Source organism: Medicago truncatula, chromosome 7 (genome assembly GCF_003473485.1).
Source record: "Medicago truncatula cultivar Jemalong A17 chromosome 7, MtrunA17r5.0-ANR, whole genome shotgun sequence".
Lineage (NCBI taxonomy): Eukaryota > Viridiplantae > Streptophyta > Magnoliopsida > Fabales > Fabaceae > Medicago > Medicago truncatula.
This window is the reverse complement of record NC_053048.1, coordinates 12,789,912-12,801,308: the sequence shown is the minus strand read 5'-3', so window position 1 is coordinate 12,801,308 and position 11,397 is coordinate 12,789,912. Positions and strand designations below refer to the sequence as shown.

General features: G+C 35.7%; 1 non-coding gene across 1 annotated transcript; it reads right to left on the bottom strand.

Annotated features, from left to right (window-relative positions):
* Positions 1-2,906: 2,906 nt before the first annotated feature.
* Positions 2,907-3,013, bottom strand: LOC120577238 (small nucleolar RNA R71). The gene has a single exon (XR_005643313.1). It is a non-coding gene; the product is annotated as a small nucleolar RNA R71 (small nucleolar RNA).
* Positions 3,014-11,397: the final 8,384 nt, after the last annotated feature.

The window sequence follows — 11,397 nt, the reverse complement described above, 5'->3', positions numbered from 1 at the left end:
TTGAATTTTGATGGATAATTACTTAATTATTCCGTTTATGATTTTTAAGAAAAGAAGTGTAGCATTCCGTTTATGTGGAAAACTCTGATTATTTTTATGAAATTTTTATGTTGGGAAAACGGGGTGTTACATGTAACGCCCTAGTCGTTGTTTTATTATTATTGATTTATTTAGAGTCTTTTATATGATTTAAAATAATATTTGTTGATTATGTGGTGTGTATTATTTTATTATATGGTTTATTTTAATATTCATTAGAATAATGTGAGAAATAGAATTATTTGGAGTTTTGGGGGTTATATTTTAATTAAAGGAATTAAGTGGAGTTAATTGAAATTAAGGAGGAGTTAAGAGTTGGGAGTTAGGAAAAGTGAAGTCAGAAACGTTTTTACGTACAACAGTCAGTTTTGGGAGAAAAACCAAGAGCAAGGGAGAAGAGCCAAGAGAATCCGATCGTTGTGTTTTTGTCTTTCTGAATTAAGGTAAGAGTGAGGTTTGCTTCAGTAGTATAGTTATTGAATTCTGATTTTGGTTTAATAGGTTTATGGTAGAAATTGAGGATTTTGGGTTTATGATGAATTATTGAGTTTTGAGTGTAGAGATTGCTGTTTTGATGTTAGAAATAGGTTCTGGTTGCATACAGCACTTAGTTTTACATCTGTAAACTAATTTGGAGAGTGAAAGTGAGAAAATTGGGATTTTGGGGAAAAACCTTCATTCTGCCCGTACTGACATTCATCGCTTGCCCCGACGAGTAGCTAGTCTCGCCTCGCAAGTGAACAACTTCATGGCTTGCCTCGCGAGCAAAACCACTCGCCATGGCGAGTATGTGACTGAGTGATCATGATTTTTGAAATTTTGTTATAAGCTGTAATTTGGTTAGTTTTGAGTGCATAGATGATTTTAGAGAGGACTAGGACAATTTTTAGATTAATAAGATGAATAGAGAGCTTAAAAATGAAGATTTAGTGAGAAAAATGTCAAAACTCCCGAGAGCGCCCTATTTCAGTTCGCCTTGCGTTCGCCACGGTGAGCAACCCAATCCTTAAGTTCGCCATAGCGAGTAGATGTACTCGCGAGGCGAGTTGCCCAGATTTTGAGTGATGAGTCAGTTATTATCTATTTTAATATGTTATTTAGTTTCGTTTTAATTAGATTTAAGTTTATTTTATATTTATATTATTTCCTTTTTGAACTATTTTACTTTAATTCCATATTGTTATATTTCAGGAACGAATATTTGATGGATTGAGTCTTGGAGCAAAAGAAAGGGACTTGGAGCTGATTCGGTACGAAAATACGATGATTTGGAGACAAAATATATCTCCCCCAAAGTCAGAAGCTTGGCACGGCCCGTGCTAGGCTTGGCACGGCCGTGCCACACTCCAGAACTACTTTTGCTGCTTTTGCTTAGATTTTAAGCTACTCTATTTTAGTTTACTTGTGGAACATTCTAGTGATTGCTTAGATTTTAAGTCGAATGTAAACTATAAATAGAGTAGCTAGCCATCACAAATATTCATCTTTTCTTGAAATGCAATATGTGACAATTATCTTTCTAGTAAAAGTTCATTTTACTTTCTTGTTATTTACTTTTATGCTTTCTCTCTTCTTCTCCTTGTCTACAATGAACGTCGGTGAGTAGACTTCTCTTGTCTTGGGATTGTTGGATAAGTCTAATGACTGAGTAGACTTCTCCTTGTCTTAGGATTGTTGGATAAGTCTAAATGACATAATCCTAATCAAGCCAAGCTCTAAGCCTTAATCTTATGTAACCCTAATTTCTTATCTAAATTCACCGTTTTAACATGGAACAACCATTATCAAACTGTAGAAACGAAAGTTGAGGGATTGATAATTGTTTATCCATTATTCCAAATATCAATTCATAAAACGAAAGTGGAGCTTTGATATTCGAACAAGTGAATTTAGACAAAGATTGTAAAGGCAGTAAAATAGTCTTTACAATCTTTGAGACATATAGTTTCGAACTTCAAGGATTCTAAATTGTGATCAAGTCAGCGAAATAGGCTTGGTTGCAACTTAGGACCAAAATCTAATAGTAATCAAGTCAGCGAAATAGGCTTGGTTGCTAGAGGAACAAAAGAGAAACTGTCTTGAGAAATTAGGTCTAACATAAAGTTATAAGTATAATAGTTTGGTTTGAGAAGGACTTGTCGTTAGGATGAACCAATAATCCCAAGGCTTTTATCTTTTCTTTTATTTTCTTGTAATTAAAAATCCAAACTTTTATCTAAAATTCTTTCATCTAATCATCATTAAAAGTTAATTGAATTCATAACTCCCTATCGAAACGATACTCTATTTTTACTACTTCGATAGAACCGTGCACTTGCGGTTTTATCTCATCAAGTTTTTGGCGCTGCTGCCGGGGAGTTATTGCAATTTGATTAATTTTTTTTTTTTTAACGATTAGACTGAAAAAAAAAATTATTTTTATTTCTTTCTTTATTTCATTGTTTTTACCGTTAACTTCTTGGGTTCTTATTCTAAGATGAAAAACACACAATAATAATGATATGGCTGAGAAACATGCTCTCAAAGAGTATGCAATCACATCTTCAGATGAGCCGTACGATGCTATTGTGTACCCAACGGTTGAGGGTAATAATTTTGAAATAAAGCCTGCACTTATTTACCTAGTGCAGCAAAATCAATTTTTCGGATCACCCATTGAGGATCCGAATCTTCATGTTTCAATTTTTTTAAGACTCAGTGGAACTTTGAAGGCAAACCAAGAGGCCGTAAGGCTGCATCTCCTTCCTTTCTCTTTGAGGGATAGAGCTAGTGCTTGGTTTCATTCATTGAAAATTGGTTCTATAATTTCATGGGACCAAATGAGGAAGGCATTCCTTTCCCAATTCTTTCCCCATAGTAAAACTGCTCAATTAAGGAGTCAAATCACACAATTCACTCAAAAAGATGGTGAATCTCTTTACAATGCGTGGGAGCGTTTCAAAGAAATGCTTAGGCTTTGCCCCCATCATGGTTTTGAGAATTGGCTTATTATCCACACTTTTTATAATGGTCTTTTGTTTTCCACAAAAATGAATGTTGATGCAGCTGCAGGTGGAGCTTTGATGAATAAAACTTACATAGGAGCCTATGATTTGATCGAGAACATGGCATACAACCACTATCAGTGGACAAGTGAGAGTGTTATCACTGAAGGTACTCCTCCACCCTCTAAAAAAGAGGCAGGTATGTGCAATGTGTCTACCCTTGATCATCTATCTGCTAAGGTGGACACAGTTCTTCAAAAATTTGATAAATTAACTGTAAGTGTCATCACACCTGCTCTTGTTTCACCACCTTGTGAATTTTGTGGAATACTTGACCATACTGGTGTTGAATGCCAACTATGCAGTGTTGCTAAAAGTCTCGAGCAAAAATTTTATACCTTTGGACAACAAACAACACCACCCGTTTATGCAAACAACGAAAGAGTCCCTCAGAAATCCAGCTTGGAAATTTTACTAGAAAAACATGTTATGGAGCAATCCAAGCAATTTCAACAACTTAAAAATCAAACTGGATCTTTGAATGACTCTTTTGTCAAGCTTACATCTAAAGTGGACTCCATTGCTTCTCACACTAGAAAGCTAGAAACTCAAATCTCTCAAGTAGCCCAAAAAGTAGCTACTTCCTCTCAAACCCCCGAAGTCTTTCCAGGTCAAACTGAAGCCAACCCCAAAGACCTTATAAATGCTATTCAACTTAGGGACAGTAAGCGTTAGAGGACCCTATTATGAAAACTAAGACAATTGAGGGTGAGATAGAGAGTGAAAAGCAACAAGGTGAGAAAGTCATAGGAGAGAGTGATAAGCCAATCGTTTCACCACCTTATAAACTCAAAATCCATGTCCCACAAAGGCTTGTTAAGCCTAACCTCATAGTGATTGAGAGTTTTTCCACCCCTTGTGTGATTGAGAGTGAAACCATTGAAAAAGCTATGTGTAATTTGGGAGAGAATCTCAGGTTGATGCCACTATCCCTTTGGGAAAGATTGGGTATTGGGTAGAGAAACCTTCTAATCGTCAAGCTAATGACTCTAAAAGAGCGCTTCGTGGGAGGCAACCCACGAGTTTAATTGCTTTTATTTTGTTTGTTTTGTGTTGTTTTAATTTATTTTGTAGGTATTTGTCCAAATATGATGCAAAAAAAATGAAGAAAATTGAGCCTTGCACGTCCAGAAGCTTAGCACGGCCAGTGCCAATGTTGGCACGGTCGTGCCTGTGACCTAGCCAACATCCACCAACTTCCAGAGAGTTGGCACGGCCCGTGCCTGTGGTGGCACGGCGGTGCCATCGTCCCAGACCCTCTTTTACCATTTTTTTTCACTTTTCTTCTTCTTCCTTCATTCTCAAACACAAACTTCCCTCATCCTTCAACTTCTCTCTCTAAACCTCCATAACATCAATCTTCAAACCTCCATATCTATCCCCATTCACCATTCCAAAAAAATTCTTCACCAATCTCCACCATTCAACTCATAAACATCACTAAATCCAAACCCCATCACTAAACCAACCCTTCCCACATAAACCTTGTCCAAGCCTAACCTCCACCCACACCCAAACCAAGCTAAGGTAAATGACATAAAAAAGGAAAGTTGAGAAGATTGAAGCCTACGAAATTGGTGCAAGCAAGAAGCAATCAACAACCCGCAATCATGGGATCCAATTCAAGGATTCCGAGCAAACAAATAGGTATAAATCTCTAATCTCTAGAACTATCTCTCCTTGCAGGTACCTTGATGTTAATGCTATGGATAGACTAGAAATAGATGAACATATGATTAGGATGTTGAATAAATTCACAACCCTGTGCTTAGGTACCTTCACACGGTTATTGCTTGCACCATATGGGGTAGAAAAGAGGTAGGAATGATGAGGAATGTTGAGCTATTTTTGTTGTGGGCTATGCTTTATAACCACCATGTTAACATTTGCTATTATTTGATTTATTATCCTGTTTCAATTGCTAGAAAGAAACTGGATATAAAGGTGATATAGTGGTAGGTGGAATCATCACTTTCATTGTTAGAAAATTTGAGGTAAATGTGATTAAAGGGATAAATAGGATTGAGGGAAAATACTATCTAGACTTAGAAACCCTCACTACCATTTTTATTTTATTTTTAGAATACATGGCCCTTCTCACAATTACCAATATGAGTGGAGAGTCAATACTCCTAATTTCTTGATCATTCTACCTAATTCAGATATTACTAATCCGGAGGTGGTAGAAAACTAGGTTTATATTGGCACTAACCCACAGGTACACAATGATGGTGATGATGGTGGTGATGAAGAGGAGGTAGGTGCAAACTTGCACCATTAACAAGAAGCCGGTGGAAACTATAATGATGAACGGTGGGCATTGATGCAAACCGAAGTTCAAAGAACATGCACCGAGCAACAAAGACAAGGTGTTGAAATGATCGGGCTAAGAAACGATGTCCTAAGGGGCAATCAAATAAATGAATAAAACAATCAAATGTTCCGATACATGATGCAACATCTTCACCTCCAAGGTCCACCTTATGGACTTCAATAAAATTGTGAGCTCTCGTCTTCCTTTACTCTTCTCTACTTCTCTTCTTTCTTCATCCTCTTCTTCTTTTTCTTCTTCTTCTTCTTTTAAATCATTGAGGACAATGCTTCTCCTAAGTGTGGGGGGAGCCTAATAAAGTGTCTTTAGTCGTAGTGTTTCCAAACTCCCTTGAAATTTATTCTTTTGTTCTGTTTTATTGTGAAAGGCATGGTTAAGTAGCTTGTTTTTATTGAAAAATATCATGACATAAATTTTTTATTGTCTGCTCTTAATTGGTTATTTCTTGTACATGAAAGTGAACTCTTGTATTTTAAGTTTTCTTGATATACCCACATCTTGCTTCAAAGTGAATACAATTCTCCAATGAGAAAAACACAAGTTGCTTCCCTTGAGTAAGTGTATGAATAGGTATTTTAAGGAAATACGTTTTAATTTTAGTGGTACGTTGACCTTTAAAAACTCTCAAAGTAAAAGTAGTATAAGTTAGTATAAAGGAGTTTATAAAAAGCCAAATAGCCAAAATAATTTCAAGGTTGCATTATTGAATCTAGATTGGGGAAGGAGGTAGGCCCTCCGACTTCCTACGTGAAGGTAATGTTATCTTGAAAAACTTTAAAAAGCATCATTGAATCTAGATTGGGGAAGGGGGTAGGCCCTCTGACTTCCTACGTGAAGATGATGTTTTAAGAGGCACCACTGAATCTAGATTGGGGAACGGGGTAGGCCCTCCGACTTCCTACGTGAAGGTGTTATTTCTTAAATAAAGTATGTTGAAATTCCAAAAATGTGCAAATGTCAAAGATAAAAAAGATTGCAAATACTCTCATCTCTCTTATATGAAATGAAGAAAGAGTTTTTCTTGGTTGGTTTAGTACTAGGATTAGAACATGTTTCCTCATAATATCTATCTTATACATGAGCAAGAAAAGGGTTGGACTACACACACACTCACTTGAAGCTTGATTGTTGGGTTGAATAAGGTTTACAAGAAATGCTTGAGTTTGTGATTAGTGGACGCTTGAAATTGAAGCCCTTGAGGAGACATGTATTTAATTAAATTGTCATATGATAATATTATTTTGTGCTACCATGTTTATGCCTTTTGCTTGAGGACAAGCAAAGATTCAAGTGTTGGGGAGTTTGATGAGTCATTTATTATCTAATTTAATATGTTATTTAGTTTCGTTTTAATTAGATTTAAGTTTGTTTTATATTTATATTATTTCCTTTTTGAACTATTTTACTTTAATTCCATATTGTTATATTTCAGGAACGAATATTTGATGGATTGAGTTTTGAAGCAAAAGAAAGGGATTTGGAGCTGATTCGGTACGAAAATACAAAGATTTGGAAACAAAATATATCTCCCCCAAAGTCAGAAGCTTGGCACGGCCCGTGCTAGGCTTGGCACGGCCGTGCCACACTCCAGAACTACTTTTGCTGCTTTTGCTTAGATTTTAAGCTACTATGTTTTAGTTTACTTGTGGAACATTCTAGTGATTGCTTAGATTTTAAGTCGAATGTAAACTATAAATAGAGTAGCTAGCCATCACAAATATTCATCTTTTCTTGGAATGCAATATGTGACAATTGTCTTTCTAGTAAAAGTTCATTTCACTTTCTTGTTATTTACTTTTATGCTTTCTCTCTTCTTCTCCTTGTCTACAATGAACGTCAGTGAGTAGACTTCTCTTGTGTTGGGATTGTTGGATAAGTCTAATGACATAATCCTAATCAAACCAAGTTTTAAACCTTAATCTTATGTTACCCTAATTCCTTATCTAAATTCACCGCTTTAACATGGATCAACCATTATCAAACTGTGGAAACGAAAGTGGAGGGTTTGATAATTGTTTATCCATCATTTCAAATATCAATTCATAAAACGAAAGTGGAGCTTTGATATTAGAACAAGTGAATTTAGACAAAGATTGTAAAGGCAGCGAAATTGTCTTTACAATCTTTGAGGCATATAGTTTCGAACTTCAAGGATTCTAAATTGTGATCAAGTCAGCGAAATAGGCTTGGTTGCAACTTAGGACCAAAATCTAATAGTAATCAAGTCAGCGAAATAGGCTTGGTTGCTAGAGGAACAAAAGAGAAACTGTCTTGAGAAATTAGGTCTAACATAAAGTTATAAGTTTAATAGTTTGGTTTGAGAAGGACTTGTCGTTAAGATGAACCAATAATCCCAAGGCTTTTATCTTTTCTTTTATTTTCTTGTAATTAAAAATCCAAACTTTTATCTAAAATTCTTTCATCTAATCATCATTAAAAGTTAATTGAATTCATAACTCTCTATCGGAACGATACTCTATTTTTACTACTTCGATAGAACCGTGCACTTGCGGTTTTATCTCATCATTGAATTGTTAAATTCTGTTTTGAATGTTGTTGAATGATCTTGATGTCTAAGCATGATTATGATTAATTGTGCATTTTTTTCTGTAATTGTTGGATTGATTTTACTGATCTGTTGTTGACTGTGATGTATGTTGTTATTTAATTAAATCATACATGTTGTTGAACTGTGGTTGTGAGCCATATACATATATATGCATTTGTTGAGTTGTATGTAGATATACACAAGTGGAGTCAGTTCCATAAGCATATAAAGCAGGAGGGCTCTTGCCCTCGAACGCCTTGTCGTTCAAAGCGGGACGACTCATGTCCTGGAACACCTTGTTGTTCAAAGCGGTGAGGGCTTATGCCCTGATAAATGCTTTAACCATTCAATATCCGGTGAGGGATTCTGCCCTGTAAATTGGTACCACATGCATTGTCGTATTGTCGCATTGTCGAGGAGTCTTAGCGGTGTTGTCGAGTGGTTGCATGAGTTGTTGTTGTTGGTTGTAATTACCATTATTGTTGATGTTGTTAATTATCATATATTTATATATGGAATAATTATTATTATATTAGGGTGTTAGATTCAATTGATGAATTTTATATCTATATTTATTGTTGTGAATCTCACCCCTTCTGCTTGAAAATGTTGCCCTTCCTATGGGTAACTTGTAGGTGATCCTGAGTAGTAGGTGGTGGCTAAAGTGTCTAGGGCTCTGATACGTACGGGATGGGATTTATTTGCTTATTTTTCATTCCTATGTATCAATTTTGGAACTTGCTGATGTAGCCTTTTATTGTTAATTGAACAATGCTGATGAATTTATGTTGAGGCCTTTGTGCCAGGATTTAATGTTGATGTTGAAGTTAAATGTTGAGAATTATTTCCGTTGCAAATTATTGTTGTTTATGAATGATGTTTATTAAATAGTTTTATATTCTATTTAAGAAAATTTTGAAAAGTAGTGTGACATGCCCGTTTGGGATTTACTCTGATAATTATTTAATATTTAATTGCTTTGGGATAACGGGGTGTTACAGAAACTATTGAACATCGGAAGAGGTTGGATACTCACTAGAAGAACATGCATATATCTCAAAACCTGCATACGTGTCACTAGGAAAATAGCCGACATCGGGGTTAGTAAAAAGAGGAGTGGAAGTTGAGGGAATTGACTTAAACTTTGACAAGGAAGAAAACATTATATGTTTCCAAAAGACAACATGTCGAGATGTGGTGGAAGTTGATTGATCTTTAGAATAGTGGCTCAGCTTAGGTGATGACGACGGAGTGTTTCATTTAGAGGGGTGTTATTTTGGGATAAGTAGTGGCGACGAGTGTTATGGATTTCGTTTTTAAGTGGTTTTTGTAACACTCATATTTCTATTAAAGCAATTAAACATGCGAATAATGCATTTATTCAAGAAATAGAGGCTACGCCATCATCCAAAATTCAAAAACCAATAAACATGTATATAAACTTCAATAGTCGTAGCGGAATATAAACCAGAGTACTCAACATATACATGTTATGAATCAATTATTACATCAACATAGATGAATCTCAAAAATCCCAACATACGGGTAAGTCTCCAATCATAACAAAATCCAAAACAAAAGATAATCTAGACAAACATAACCGACGCCTAGATCAGAGCCGACTAAACACTAAACACCGATATCGGAGAAAGCTCCGGATATCCACCAAGCACAAAACTCACCAAGCACTACTCCTGCACAACGTCTACCCATCCATACAGACAGGTAGGCGGTCCATCACAGATCCACTAGGGTAAGTATTACATCATCATAGTCCACATTACAGTTAACATGAATAATTCAATTCAAACATCATGTACTTGATCAATAATAATATTCTTATACATATACTTACATCAAAAACCCCAATATCTCACATCAACAATCACCAATCACATGTGTCATGAACAAATATCAATTCACGGTTATTCATACACAATCACCAATCGCATATATCATGAACAAATATCAATTCACAGTTATTCATACACAATCACCAATCCCATATATCATGAACAATCCTCAATCATATTTCATGAACAGTCATTAATCACATTTCATGAACAATCACCAACCACATTTATCAATAAGACTTATGTCATGATATGCACCAATTGACACATATATGCATGTGGTACCAAAATCACCTCAAGGTCGTCACCTGAATCCAGACCACCAAGGGTCTCTGCAAGACAGAAGTCCACAAACTAGATCTAAAAGATCTCTGCAAGGCCGAAACCCAAAAACTAGATCACAATGATCTCTGCAAGGCCGAAGCCCAAAAACTAGATCTCAAAAGATCTCTGTAAGGCCGGAGCCCAATAATGAATAAAACATCGCATAAAATCTCAACACGACTATGATGCATGGACATGTACAAGGACTCGATAATGCGACAACAATCCACAATTTTCACCTGAATATATAGGACAACACCCAATTATATTGATTATCTCCACAACATTTCCATTATCAAGAAAACATGTCCATACACAATCAATTCATAGTATTCATCTTCACACATCACATGATTATCAATAATCAACAATGTCATTCAACATCAACTATCAAATATAGTTTCACCATTTCAAGCATTCATTACATTCTAGTAAGATAGCATACACACCTCATGATAAACATCATATCCGATACAATCATTCAATAATACAACTTCACCTAGTCATATAAGAATGGTCACAACAATTCATAAGACAATTGGCTCAAGAAACATTTCCGACCAAAAACCATATCAAGTGGCCACCGACCAACATTGATAAATCTCAAGACAAAACAACACAAAGATTCACTAGACCCCTCTTACACAAGGTTAATTCTTTCATAAAAACACCCCAACATTGATAACCTCCGATTTCAATGCCATAACCAAGAAAACAACATAGGCGACCATGAGGCGAAAGTTTAGTATATTCTTGGGGTTGAAGGAGGACAAAACAATCACAACCAAACTCCATATATAAGTTATAATTTGGTGTAGTGAGATATAGCCGCCCAAAAGGAGAGACATTACCAAGGACAGAGGAAGGGAGATGATTGATTATATGAACAACAGTAAGAGCGGCTTCACCCTAGTGTGATCTGGACAAGATGCTGAAATAAGCATGGCACGGACTGAGTCAAGAATGTGACGATGCTTTCTCTCAGCACAACTATTTTGTTGAGATGTGTATGGACATGAAAACTGGGACAAAGTCCTCTGCTCATTAAGAAATGACAAGAGTTTAGAATCACGATATTTTGTGGCATTATCTCGCCGAAAGACTTTAATGACTTTAAAATTGTGTTGAATTCATTTTGATAAAATTGATGTAAATTTGAGGAAGCTCGTGTCTATTTTTCATCATATATATCCATGTAAAGCGAGAATAATCATCAATAAATAGAACAAAATACTGAGAAGGATCTCTTATGCACGA